Raw genomic sequence first — 12,318 nt, forward strand, 5'->3', positions numbered from 1 at the left:
TTACACATGTAAACACACATACACTACTGTGAGCTAATTTTTTGAGATATGTTCATTTTAATATGGTTTCCAAATTCAAGTATTTCCAAAAAAAATTTCTTCTGTCCTTTAATCTACTGATCAAGCAACTATGAGTACAAAATGAGTATTGTATATAGTCTGTGTCATATCAGAACCAGCTGGCTTGAAAATTTCTCTAGGGATAAATGAGGGGAAAAAAATCCTTTGAAATAAAATAATTCTAAGAATCCTGTACAACTCTTAATGACAATCTTTCATAATTATTTCACAACCTAGGTCATATTATATCTGAAGTGATAAGCCATGTTATATTTGAAATGATATGAGGAAAGCAGTAAAAATGGAAGCCAAGTGTAGTAAATCATCAGTTCTAAAAGATTAAATACTTAAGGAACCATTGCCATAAAAGGAAACTTGCTGGAATGAGGGAAGAATATCGGATGTGTTTCATCTTCCAATATTCCATGTATGAAAGAAAAATTGTTCTTTTCATAATGCAACTTCAATTGCACAATTAAAAACAGTTCCAGAGCGAACAGCATGCAGTCAAGAGTCCCAACAGGTACTTATTGCTATGCACTTAACACATGAGCTCAGGTACTTGAATATTTTGCTTTTAAGGGAAGAAAAAATACTGATGCTTTTTACATGTAGAATTTCTAAGTAGCTAAACATTAAAGATTGTTTTTTATCCCTTTATTTCTGTAAAATGCTGGACATTCCCATCATATATAATGTGGAAGCACAAATCCACCCATACAATGTGTTGCCTGAATGATACCAAACAGCTATTCCTTCCTGTCCCAGACAAGGTAAAGTTGCCTTGGGAAGCAACAGCAGCTTTGGCAGCACCCAGAAAAAAATATATCCACAGGCACAGAAAGCAGCTTTGTCCCCTCAAAGCCAGATTTAGCTCAGACAAAGCAAAAATCCAAAGCATCAATGAAAAGAAGGTAAATATCTTGTCTCTGCAATCAAGTTTGGAAATTCTAGATAATCTAAGTATTGAGAGAGGAGATCCTGTCTGCTCCCCAAACTATCAATTCTTCCTCACTACTGAACTGAAAAGTATTTTAGCCTTTGCAAAATCCAGTTCCTATTCACTTTTCACTTCAAATACCCCTTCAATTTTGCAATTTGGATTCTTCCTACCATTTGCAGCCTTTTGAACTTCATTGTGGGTACTGCTCAGACTTCCTTTCCTCTTATTCTTAACCTTTCTTCCATCCTCTCTCCTATTATTCTTCACAAAGGCAAGACCACAAAGGCACAAAGGCTGAGATTTTAAATCTGAAACACTTCTGCAGAACAGCACCTTCCAGGGAGGTATTTGGGGCACCTTGATGGTGTGTCTTTAACAATAACAGTTATTAGGGGCTGCGTTGAAGGAGCTCATTTTCAGTTAACAGTCTGTCTGAGCTCCTGTAAAACTGCTACGTTATAAATCACTTCACTCTGTTATTATAAAAAGGGGGTAGCAGACAATTAGCAATATAATTATAGAATTATTATGCTCCACAAATTATACACCCAGGCCCCCAACACATGTAGCTGCAGGGCCCCAGTGCAGCCAGGAAAATTTTTTCTTCTAAAGAAACAGATGTGTCAAGACAGATAAGACAGATTAGAAAGTTTTTGCAGATGCATATGATTTTAGTTGTTTTTTTTTTTTTTCTTCTGCTGCCAAATCTGTTTTATCTTTTGACATGTCTTCTATAAGAAAATGTACAAATGAAGATATGGTAACGATGTAAATGAAGGCTGTGAAGTTCAGCTTAAGATTCCAAAATTAGCAAGCCTAGCTTGCATCTTGAAGTGAGGATGCTTGTGTGACACAAAGATGAGCCCAACATTACAGAGGGAGCTGAAGGCCAGCTGGCTTCTTCTCTCAGAACAAATCCCTTGGAATGCTGAGCATGTCCAAGCTGGTCTGACAAAGATTGGAGTCACTTGCTGGTGGCAGGGCAGCAGCTGAGGACCCTCTTCTGCAGAGCTGAGCCCACCAGGCCTGCTGCTACTCACTGGCTGCCCCAGGACAGTAAAATACAGCACTGTTCCCAAGAGCTTAGTTAAGCCTTATTAATCAAAAAGGGTTTTGAGACAAAACTCTTGGCTATTTTGTACAGGTGTCTACTTAAAATGAGCAGTAGTACCTGACTTCTGCTTACAAGAACATAAACATAAACACAGGTAGCCAGAGAAATTAACCCGCTGACATGCAAGAAAAGTTAGAAGTTGGTCATCTTCTACATAACCTGACATTTCCATAAGGTATTAAGAATCATCTGAGTTATCTATTCACCTAAACCAATTTGGCACACTACCCTGGCCCTAATCACGAACATAACACAGAAGCAGATATGTGGAATTGGATCCAGTCTTTCCTTTTATGAGAGGGGATGAGGGAGAAAATAACAGTTCTTTTTTTGCCCTCATGGTGAGGCAGCTGCTGAAGTCTGTTCTAATAATAAAAAAAGCAGGAGTAACCAGAATGGGTTTACATTCTCAAAGAGGAAAAAACAAAAGCAGCAACTGCTGCATCCCACATCTTTGAGGTATCTTTGAGGAACTTGAGGCACAAAGGAACATGTACAAAGTAAGCAGCATTTCAAACATGTTCAGGGAGACAGCAGTTTAAAATGCAGCAGGATTTCCAGGCTGCAGTGGGGCTGTGGAGTACTTCTGTCAGAAGATCTCCTGTCTCACTGTCTGGGTTCAGTTTTCTACATAGCTCCATGCTATAATTAGTCTGATAGCTGTGCACTTATTTTAATGAGTAGCAAAGCAGCTGCTGGAGTTGCCTATAGCTGAATTGGTATGTCAGCTTATAAATTACAGTTCTATTGCCTACACATTGGAGCTTTAAGGCCTAAAGACATTTCTCTGCAATTTGCTAATTGTTGTAATTTTGATAATTTTCCATGACCACCTCTTTACCAAACAAACAATATATTGAAGAGTTTTAATAGTTTAAACTGTCTCAGGAGTTAAAAAGAAAAGCATTTAGCACTTCCACCATGGTTTTCAGTGTGTGAGTGCTGAGGGAACAAGTGGATACTCAACTGTTTATTTAGCTCTCAGGTCTGTAAAGTATGTCAGTCTAGCAGAAATGCCTACACACATGAAGAGATAATTTTATTATAAGGAAGTGAATTCTCAGTCTGCTCTCCTTCCAGACATTTGCTATTTTTTCTCATTAATTTTTTAATGCCCAAAAAAAGCAGCTTCTTCGAGCATCTCCTACTGGCATCCGCTGAGTGGCACAGCTCTGCTCCAGCAGGAAGCCCCTGAATGAGGAGCTCAGGAATCTGCTCTTATCCATCAAACCCTCAATGACCTTCACCCACCCTCACTTTCTGCAGTTCAAGCCCTCATCAGTCTGGCACCCCCGCTATATATTCAGTAGAATTCATGTCAGGGGTATGACTGCACCCCAAAATGGATTTCAGAGAGGTTAGCACTGTGCTTCAGCCATGGACATCTATTTTAAAAAGCCAACACCAGCATGCCCCAGACACTTGCAGTGACTTCCTATTTGAACCTTATCAGCTTCCCCATGATCCAAAATAGCAGACAGCACCTCAGTAGCACGGGACCTTGGCACTCGGTGGTGTTGAGCTGTTATTCTGTCACTGCCCAGGGTCAGCCACCAGAGCGAGTTTTCCAAGGAGCAAATCTAGATGGACTGCCTGCTCCGCTGCCACTGACACCCTGCTTCCCTCCCCTGACCTCCTCAGGCTCTGGAATCTTTATAAATAAAGGTCAGTAGGATTCTAGCATGGTGTTCTCTGCCTAGGAAGAAGAGAGGAAAGCACATCATTGAGCATGTATATCCAGAGTGAAGGAGAGTTAATTCCCTCTCCATTAACACCTCACCACTCTCTCCCCTCATAAAAAAAACCATCAAGGAACTAATAGCCTGCTCTTGCCAATTCTTATTAAATTATCTGGAAGCTCACACCAGATTATCTCAGTGGCTCCATCTGGTCATATAAACCACTCTCTCCAAGTTCTTGCCCTCTGGAAAAGTCATCTGTTCCTGTTACCGGGCTTGCAAGGGTTCCTCAGGGGTGAAGAGAGAGACGAGAATCTTGACTCCATGATCAGAAGGCTGGATTTATTAATTTATGATATATAATACATTAAGACTATACTAATAGGAATAGAGAGAGAAGTTCAGAAGCTGCTAAGCTAAGAATAGAAAAAGGAATGAATCAACAATGGAGCTCTCTCAGATTCTGTCCCAGAGAGAGCTTGTCGTTGATTGGCCCTTAATCGTACACATGGAACATGAGCCAATCACAGGTGCACCTGTTGCATTTCACAGCAGCAGATAACCATTGTTTGCATTCTTCTTCTGGGCCTCAGCTTCCCAGAAGAGGGAAAAATCCTAAAGAAAGTATTTTCCACAAAAGATGTCTGTGACATGCTCCTATGTGAGAAGAGTGGCAGCCCACCTCACACAGCAGTGATGTGGCACCTGATGGAATGGTATCCACCATCAGTGAACCCTAATAAACACCCACAGTCCCAGCTCCCTGGCATCTGGCATTGGGTGCCAGGGTGAGCTGTCAAACCCTGCCCAGCTTTGCAAAGCACAAGCAGAGCCACATAGGACTTACAGCTCCTCAAGTCCTTTTCAGTGCATGCCTAACAATCGTGAATCTCTTTGAGAAAACAACCTTTTTTATTGTAATTATTTTCCTTTTACAATATTACAGCATGTAAGTGTGGATGCACAGTAGTTATAAAGTCAGAAAAAATCAAGGGTGGACATTCTGTACCAGCAGGAAGAATATTACTCCTCTGCTCAGTCATGAAGACTGTCCCTAAGGTGACAGGAGAAAGGGCATGATCAGGATGGTCTAAGCCCAAGCATCCTTTTTGAGCTTGGACTGCACCTGGTACCTAAGCCATGATCTCATCCAGCGGAGGGGGAGCCACAGTGGCAGAAGGAAGCATAGTGACAGGGAAGGTTTGCTCTACACTTTCATAGTTCCAACTGGACTTGTTTTTTAGGCTTTTCTAACAAAGCAGATTAAAAGATGTATATCAAACCACATAATAGGGACATGAAGAAATCCAAGCTGTTCCTGGTGCCCTCTGTAAGTACTTTAACTGTTCTAGCAGTGATGGTAAAATAGAAAACAAACTAAAGAATCACAGATTGTTGTTTGCTTTTCACACTGCACTTCAGTAAAGATTATTCATTGTCAAGACAATTATTCATTGTCAAGACTATTAAGTTGTAAATTAGAAAAAAGGGTCATTATCTGCAAAGGGCTTTGTAACAACTTCTCATGTGTCCTTTCTCACACACAGACTGAGCTGCTGCGTGCCTGTGTCTGAAAGCCTGGGGATAGGCAGCAAAATCCCCACGGCTGGCTGCTCCACAGACACGGGAATGCAGAACTCTCTACATTCTGATGGGGTAGTTAAAAACAGCCTAGGCATGCTGTGGTTCTGGGGTTTGACATGGCTAAAACCCTTTTTTGCAGAGTAATTACCCCAAAAATTATTACTTTGAGATTTTATTCCAAAATAATGAATCTGAGAAACATTTTGCCATTAGTTTTCTAAATTGATTTTGGGAGGAATCCTGCTTATATTAGAAAACTTGACCAATAAATTAAATAGAAAAAGCTGCCAAGATTCTATTTACATTTAAAAATAATTACTTAGTCATACACACTGGAAAAAAAATTCTGAGAGCTTTAATTATGTCTTCAAACCTTGTATCTTAAGTCTGCAACATCCGGTAGATAGAGAAAAACAAACCAACCTTCCTGCACTTTGTCCCTTCCCAGCTTTCATTGCTAGTTAGTTATTAAAACAGAGAATAAGCAAAACCACAATGAATGCTCTTGCACTTAGATTTTATTGAAAGATTTTGGAAGACAAAATTGATTCAAAACACTAAAGACAAATCTACACAGAAATCTCTCCAGATCAAACCCAGAAACATGCATGAATTCATTTTTTCATTAGTTTTGGATAACCACATTAAAATTGTATTTCATCGTCTCTCATTCCCATCTTTGCTGGATATGGACCAAAGAAAGTCCTCACTTGTAGTGAGAAGTCCAAATTTCCACACTGGGCCTTGCTCTTAGCTCCTTAGAAAACCCCAGTGGCCTAACCTTTGGAAACTACCAGTTTTCATCTAAAAGTGTTCTTTGAACTTGTATTTTGCATCAGTAACCTACAAGATTAGCATCAGACCATGCAGGATGGTAGTTTGAATGAGTTTTTCAGTCAAGTTGGGTATCTTTCACAACTGGACATTACTGCCTTTGAAAATGACATTAACACACATTGACATTGATGGCTGGCATCAAATCATCAGCCTCATTAAATCTCTTCCCTACAGAAGCTAAGGAAGTCTCAAAAGCATAAATGCAAGCTAATTTTGAGTAAGACAGGAAAATCGGATAAAAGTGCATAATTATATGAAAGAAAATATTTCAACATTGTTGGTTATTTCCAAGGACTTTGCCAATTCCTCTTTTTATCACCCTCTTCCTCTCCTATTTTAAGAGTAATCTAGAAATCTCAGAGAGAACTTTTAGAAATTTGTAGAAATCTCACTTCTTAACTTGATTCTTGAGGGAGATGGGTTTCATTAGTATTATTATGATTTCTTTCTTTCTTTCTATCAAAAGTTACTGGCATTTAAAGTTCATCTGTGAATTGGTGTCCAGTAATGCATGAAGGGGGAAATATGCCCTAAAGAAGTACAACTGAAGTGTGCAAAAACCTATTTAAACCTCTGAAATGAGTATTTCAGAAACTATGTGTTTTGATATGAAAATGAGATTTAAATGACACAAAATATGATAAATTTGTTTGCTCTGTAATATCCCTTCCAAATTTTTCAAAGCTCTGTGACCAAATAATCTTATTCCAGTCACATCAGAAGAGCAAAACTGTGAGGCCTGTGCTTGCAAAATACATTCCTTTGAAATGGCAAATAGAAGTGCCTGACTGAAATTCTCAGACTGAAGGGGAAAACAAGAAAAAGGAAGTTGCAAGGAGGGAATGATATCTGCAGCAACACTTAGCAAGGATGAACAAATTGCAGTGGAAAAATAAACGGCCACTTCCTTTTCTAAAGAGAAACTAAATCAGAATAATTTGCTTTGATGTTGAGGGGAAATCACTGTATACTTTGAAACTTTGGGACCTAATAGGCTGCCACTCGACTGGAACCACAATGTCTGAATGTGAGGAGAGAGGTGTGTGGGCAGAGGACTTCATATGGACAAAGCACAGACAGGATTGCCCCCAGTGATGTGAAAAAGGAACAGGACAGCTGTGCTTCAAACCAGTTATCCACTGGATTTCATGGCTATTGTTAATAACACTTTGTAAAGAATATTTATTTAGTGTTAATTAGAAAATTCAGCTCTAAGGGGGAAAAAAAAGCAGATGTAAAATTAATGTCTCTATAGAGATTGAAGTGGTCCATTTGGAATTTCAAAGGCAGGAAATTAATGAAAATGATCATACAGTGGAACTGACAAGCATTCAGTGATATCAGTTACTTAGGGAGAGGGCTCAGTATCTCAGAGGCAGAATCTGTCACTGATTGCTAAGTATATCTAATGGTAACTTATTCAACAATTCATGTCCATGAACACAACAGGAATACCCAGTATGTGAGCTGCTATTATAGAAAATATCCCCTTTATTACCACAGCATATTGGGAAGTGCTATAGCTAAGCACACACTCTAGAGTGGAGTGTACACTACACATTCTAAAGAAAACTCTTGCCAAGCTTAATATCTGTGCAGGGCTTTTAATTTATGAAAGGATTGCAAACAGGCAATAATGAATGGACTATAACACCAATTGGTTGTTTTTATTAATAAACTATCAATTTTATCCATTCTGACAGCCATGAATTGCTGCTGTTTGATCAGTGAGTTCTACAGCTCCTCAGATGACAAAAGCAAGGCAGGACTGAATTTTGTCACAAAGCCAAATTGCAGGGTAAAACCTTATGTAAGTTTTTATTTCTCCTCCATAATTAGCTAAAATAACTCTATTGCTGTTGTCATTCTTCTGTGACCAGCTCACCTTATTGCAGTATATTTCTCTTTCTAGCTTGCCTGTGCAAAGGGATATCATTCTGCCCATATTACACATAGGGATGGGCCAAGAAAAAATAATTTTCCCCATATGTTCCTTGTGAGTATCTCAAACTACAGCATAATCCACAATATATAAAAAGCCCTGTCAGATGCCATATGCTAATGGCAACTCTTCTCAATACTTTGGAAGAGTCTTGGTGTCCCCTCACTACTTCCCTTCCTGAAGGAAGGAGGAGCATCTGTCAGAACTAAGCCCATATTTTTGTGATTTAGTGCAAGCACAATATGATTCCTAAATTTCTTTGAGCAAACCCTCTACGTTACCTGTGCCCATCTACCAGCACCATGGGAACAACATACCCTAGGTTTGCCAGCACCGCCTCTACTACTTCAACCTAAATTTAAGACAAATGCAGAGACATTTTTAGCAGGACTCTCTACTTTGCAAGATTTAAATAAGGGGTTTTAGACACAAGCACAGAAAAAAAGATAAATTACTAAATCGTAACTCAAATAAAATCCTATGCTCCTGCATAGCTGTTTCAGCTCCACTCTGCCAGAATCTCTGTCTTGCCTCTCCTTGCTGCAGGTCCTGGGACCCTGAACTCAGATACTTTCCTACCTCCCCAGCTGCTCCCTTTCTTCTGGACTCAAATTTTCCTGCTAATTCAAGTGCCCCATGACAATCTACCTAGCTCAGTTTTTCAGGCTATTCAGCAGGATTTCTTCAGCCCCACTTTGCTTGTAGCCATCCAGGAACACATGATCCAAAAATGAACACTGATGGGACTGCTAAAACTGCATGTTTAAGACTACTGTCCTTAGTCAGCCCTGGTGTCTGCCCCCCACTCAGTGCAGATCACTCCTTTGGTCCACTAGAGATTACTAAAACATTCATATTAAATGTCATACAATGCATACATTTTGTCCAGCTCGTGATCTGGGTCCCTTGAGAGCTTTCCGTGGAGACCACACAGTGCTTTCAAATAGCTGAGAAACACTCTAAGAGGTTAGGAAGAGAAATCCATCTCTGCAGGACCACACTGAAGATCCTTTTAATTCAGAAGATGATGTGAGAGTAGTGAGTATTTTGGAACAGAGTAAGAGACAAGGGAAAGCAGAAAGAGATCTTTCCCTTGTATATTCTACTAGTTCCTGGCCCTGCACAATCTAAAACTTTCTGAGCCAATGGTCACATCAGCATCTTAATGTTTAATAGGCCTGGGTGGAGAGTTCTTCCATGAACTTGTCTTATTGCTGTGCCTGGAAATGCTAGAAAGGCAAGCTCTTCTCCAGTCATTTGCTTTTACTGGGGTTCCCATGACACAGGAGGCAGTGAAATGCATAAGATGTTTCAGCACTTCAGAAGATAAGTACCTGGAAAACAGACAGCTGACTCAGCTTCGGGTTGCATGAGAGCTCAGTGCTGCTGTTAGATGGAAGGAAGCCTCTCAAGGGTAAACCACAAGCCTGGAATTAAATTTTAACTGAATATATCTGCCAGGCTCTGATTATAAACCACTGCACATTCAAGGGAGCTTTCTCAGCTGCCAGATGCCCAAGCAACAACACCCCAAAAATCTACATAACAAGCAGATGCATCATTTCAGAGCATGAATAGCAGCAGTCAACTTCACCCAGGCTCTCATCACACCAGAGCAGGGCTCAGCAGAGGCACCAGCCACTTTCAGCTAACCTGTGAGGGTAAGGGTGTTGTGTTAAATAGTTTAATGGTGAGATAATGTACAGGATTAACCACCAGAGGTGTTTCAAGCAGTGGGCAGCAGGAGCCTAGAGCTCAATATCCAGCTGATCCAGCTAGTGGGGACAGTGCTGTCTGTCCCAAACCTGGCACTCTGCAGAGCCCAAGGCAGAACACCACGATGGCAGAGGTTTCCTCCACCCATAACAAGGAGTCAGAGTCCTTCCATCTACACAGCAAGATTCAGGCTTGCAAACAAACACACAGCACTGACAATATATGAGACAGCCCTGAAGGGAAGAGAGCATACAAATGTCCCCAAAGAAGTAAAGTCTATGTGAGGCTCCATTACAGGAAAAAAGGATGAATATTTCCCTCTGTGTAGCTGCAAAAACATTTATGGCCATACAACAAGCCTCTAGGTGGACTTAGCAGGTCATGAAAAAGTACTGAAAATATATTTTATTTCTGATGATTTTTTTTTTCCCTAAAGCAAACACTTTTTGGGAGCCATGGAGGCATCTAGACATCCACAGATTTCTCAAGTCACCATGTGGGTGCAAAGTCAGAGTCCCTGAAGAGCTTGGTCTCAGATTCTAACTAGACAGAAGTGCAGGAAGAGCCAGAGGCAGAAAAGGCTTGCCTGGAGTCAAAAAGGCCCAATATCATAGAAAAGAAAAAAGCCCTGCTTCTCCTGAATTCCAGGCTAGTTCCCAGTGTATGCAGTCCCAGGGTCTGCACAAAATTCAAGCCATATGAAGGACAAAGAATTATAAAACATGAGACTAATGAAGATAAACCACGGACAATACCATAAAGTGGATGTATGTGGTATAAACTCAACAGAGCCAAGAAAATCATAGAGAATCCTTTCTATTAGTACAAATAGATGAAATTGACATATATTTGTACAAGTCTTCTCCAAGAGCAATGGCATTAGCCCATGCTGTAATGCAAACCAAATGCAAAGGGAAATCGTGTGACAAAGGCCTATTGAAAACAATAAATAAACATACACACATTTACACATACACACACACATATGTATATATTGTATTATATGAATTATATATATTAAATTAATACTCTAGAGACATCTCATGGAAATCACTCTTGAACTCTTCTTTCCAGGATAAGTTTTGAAGTTAAGGCTTCTGAAAAACTGTGCTGTGAAAAAAACCTAAAGAACTCACCTATAATATTTGACATGATGGGTATTTGTAATTTTATTTTCAGTCCTTTGACATTCCTGCCAGCTGGGTGCATTCTCATCCTCTCATTTTTTCAACCTTAAAATATCCTTTATCTGCATATCAGCAATTGTGTTGAGGGTTCATCACATCTTTCTGGTTAGCTTTCCAATATTTGCAGCAGGAACCACTTGGTTGTACAGAAAATAAAATCCTATTATACAGTCTCCTATATACAGGAGACTGTACAATATACTCTGCTGCTCAGCCATAGCAAAGCAGTCTTTGTAGCACAATTCAAAGTTTGCCATTGCTGCTGTAATGGCAAAATAAACAATTCAGGACTGTATTTGCAACACCAAATTTCTGTCCTAAAGAATAAAATTGCTGATGAAGATGGTCACAAAAAGGGCTGACCTAGCATTCCTCCAAGCCCTTCTTTAGAGGGTGGCAATATGAGAATGGATCCCAAGTATAACTAGTATTTCTATTAATATATGATTATTTTCCAGTGATGGAAATGTTAAGTCTAATCCAAAAAAAGCACAGATCTGGTTTGGAACAAATTCCTTTACTGCATCATGTCCAACATATGAATTGTTGCAGTGCCTTCATGGATATTTTTAATTGTCTTGTTATATAAAACATAAACACTCAGGAAAAATGGGAGGAAGATCCTCATTTTATAGAAAGCCTGCTGATTCCCTAAAGACTGGAAATGCATTTCAAGAGTTATTTGTCTTAATGCAAATCGAAGCCATGACTATTTTTGATGCAGTGACTGAACTCATAACTTACAAAACGAAATAAAAACATTTGTCAGGAGTTGCAAACCAATTGTTGAAAGGCGTGCATTTATCATGGGATGTTAAATATAAATTTACACAAGTCCAGACGGCTTTCCTGTGATGAGCCCTTTACAGAAATATTTAATGTTCAATTCAATTCATTCATGGCAATTAGCAAAGGCGATCACAGTAAAATGTCTTTAGCAGCCAATATTTTTCATCTGGAGACTGGAACAAATCTCAAAAACCCAGTTATGAATATGGGAGTGATTTAAAGTTTATTAATAACACAACAAACAAACCTGATTTCCGTCTCTTCAAGGAATCATTGTAATTTGCAGATTGCAGTGCAAAATGAGATGGAGCACAATGATTAACCTTGTGAGCTACAGAATAACTACTATACATGTAACAGATGCCTGCTGTGACAAGGGGCACATTACCTTCATGTTTATATTAAGAAAGAAGAGGGATTCAACTGTTTCATATGGGAGAGTTGTGGGAAAGATCTCAGAAAGCTCC

Source organism: Melozone crissalis, unplaced genomic scaffold, assembly GCF_028551555.1.
Source record: "Melozone crissalis strain CALT ecotype California unplaced genomic scaffold, PUWL_Pcris_2 ptg000013l_1, whole genome shotgun sequence".
NCBI classification, from domain to species: domain Eukaryota; kingdom Metazoa; phylum Chordata; class Aves; order Passeriformes; family Passerellidae; genus Melozone; species Melozone crissalis.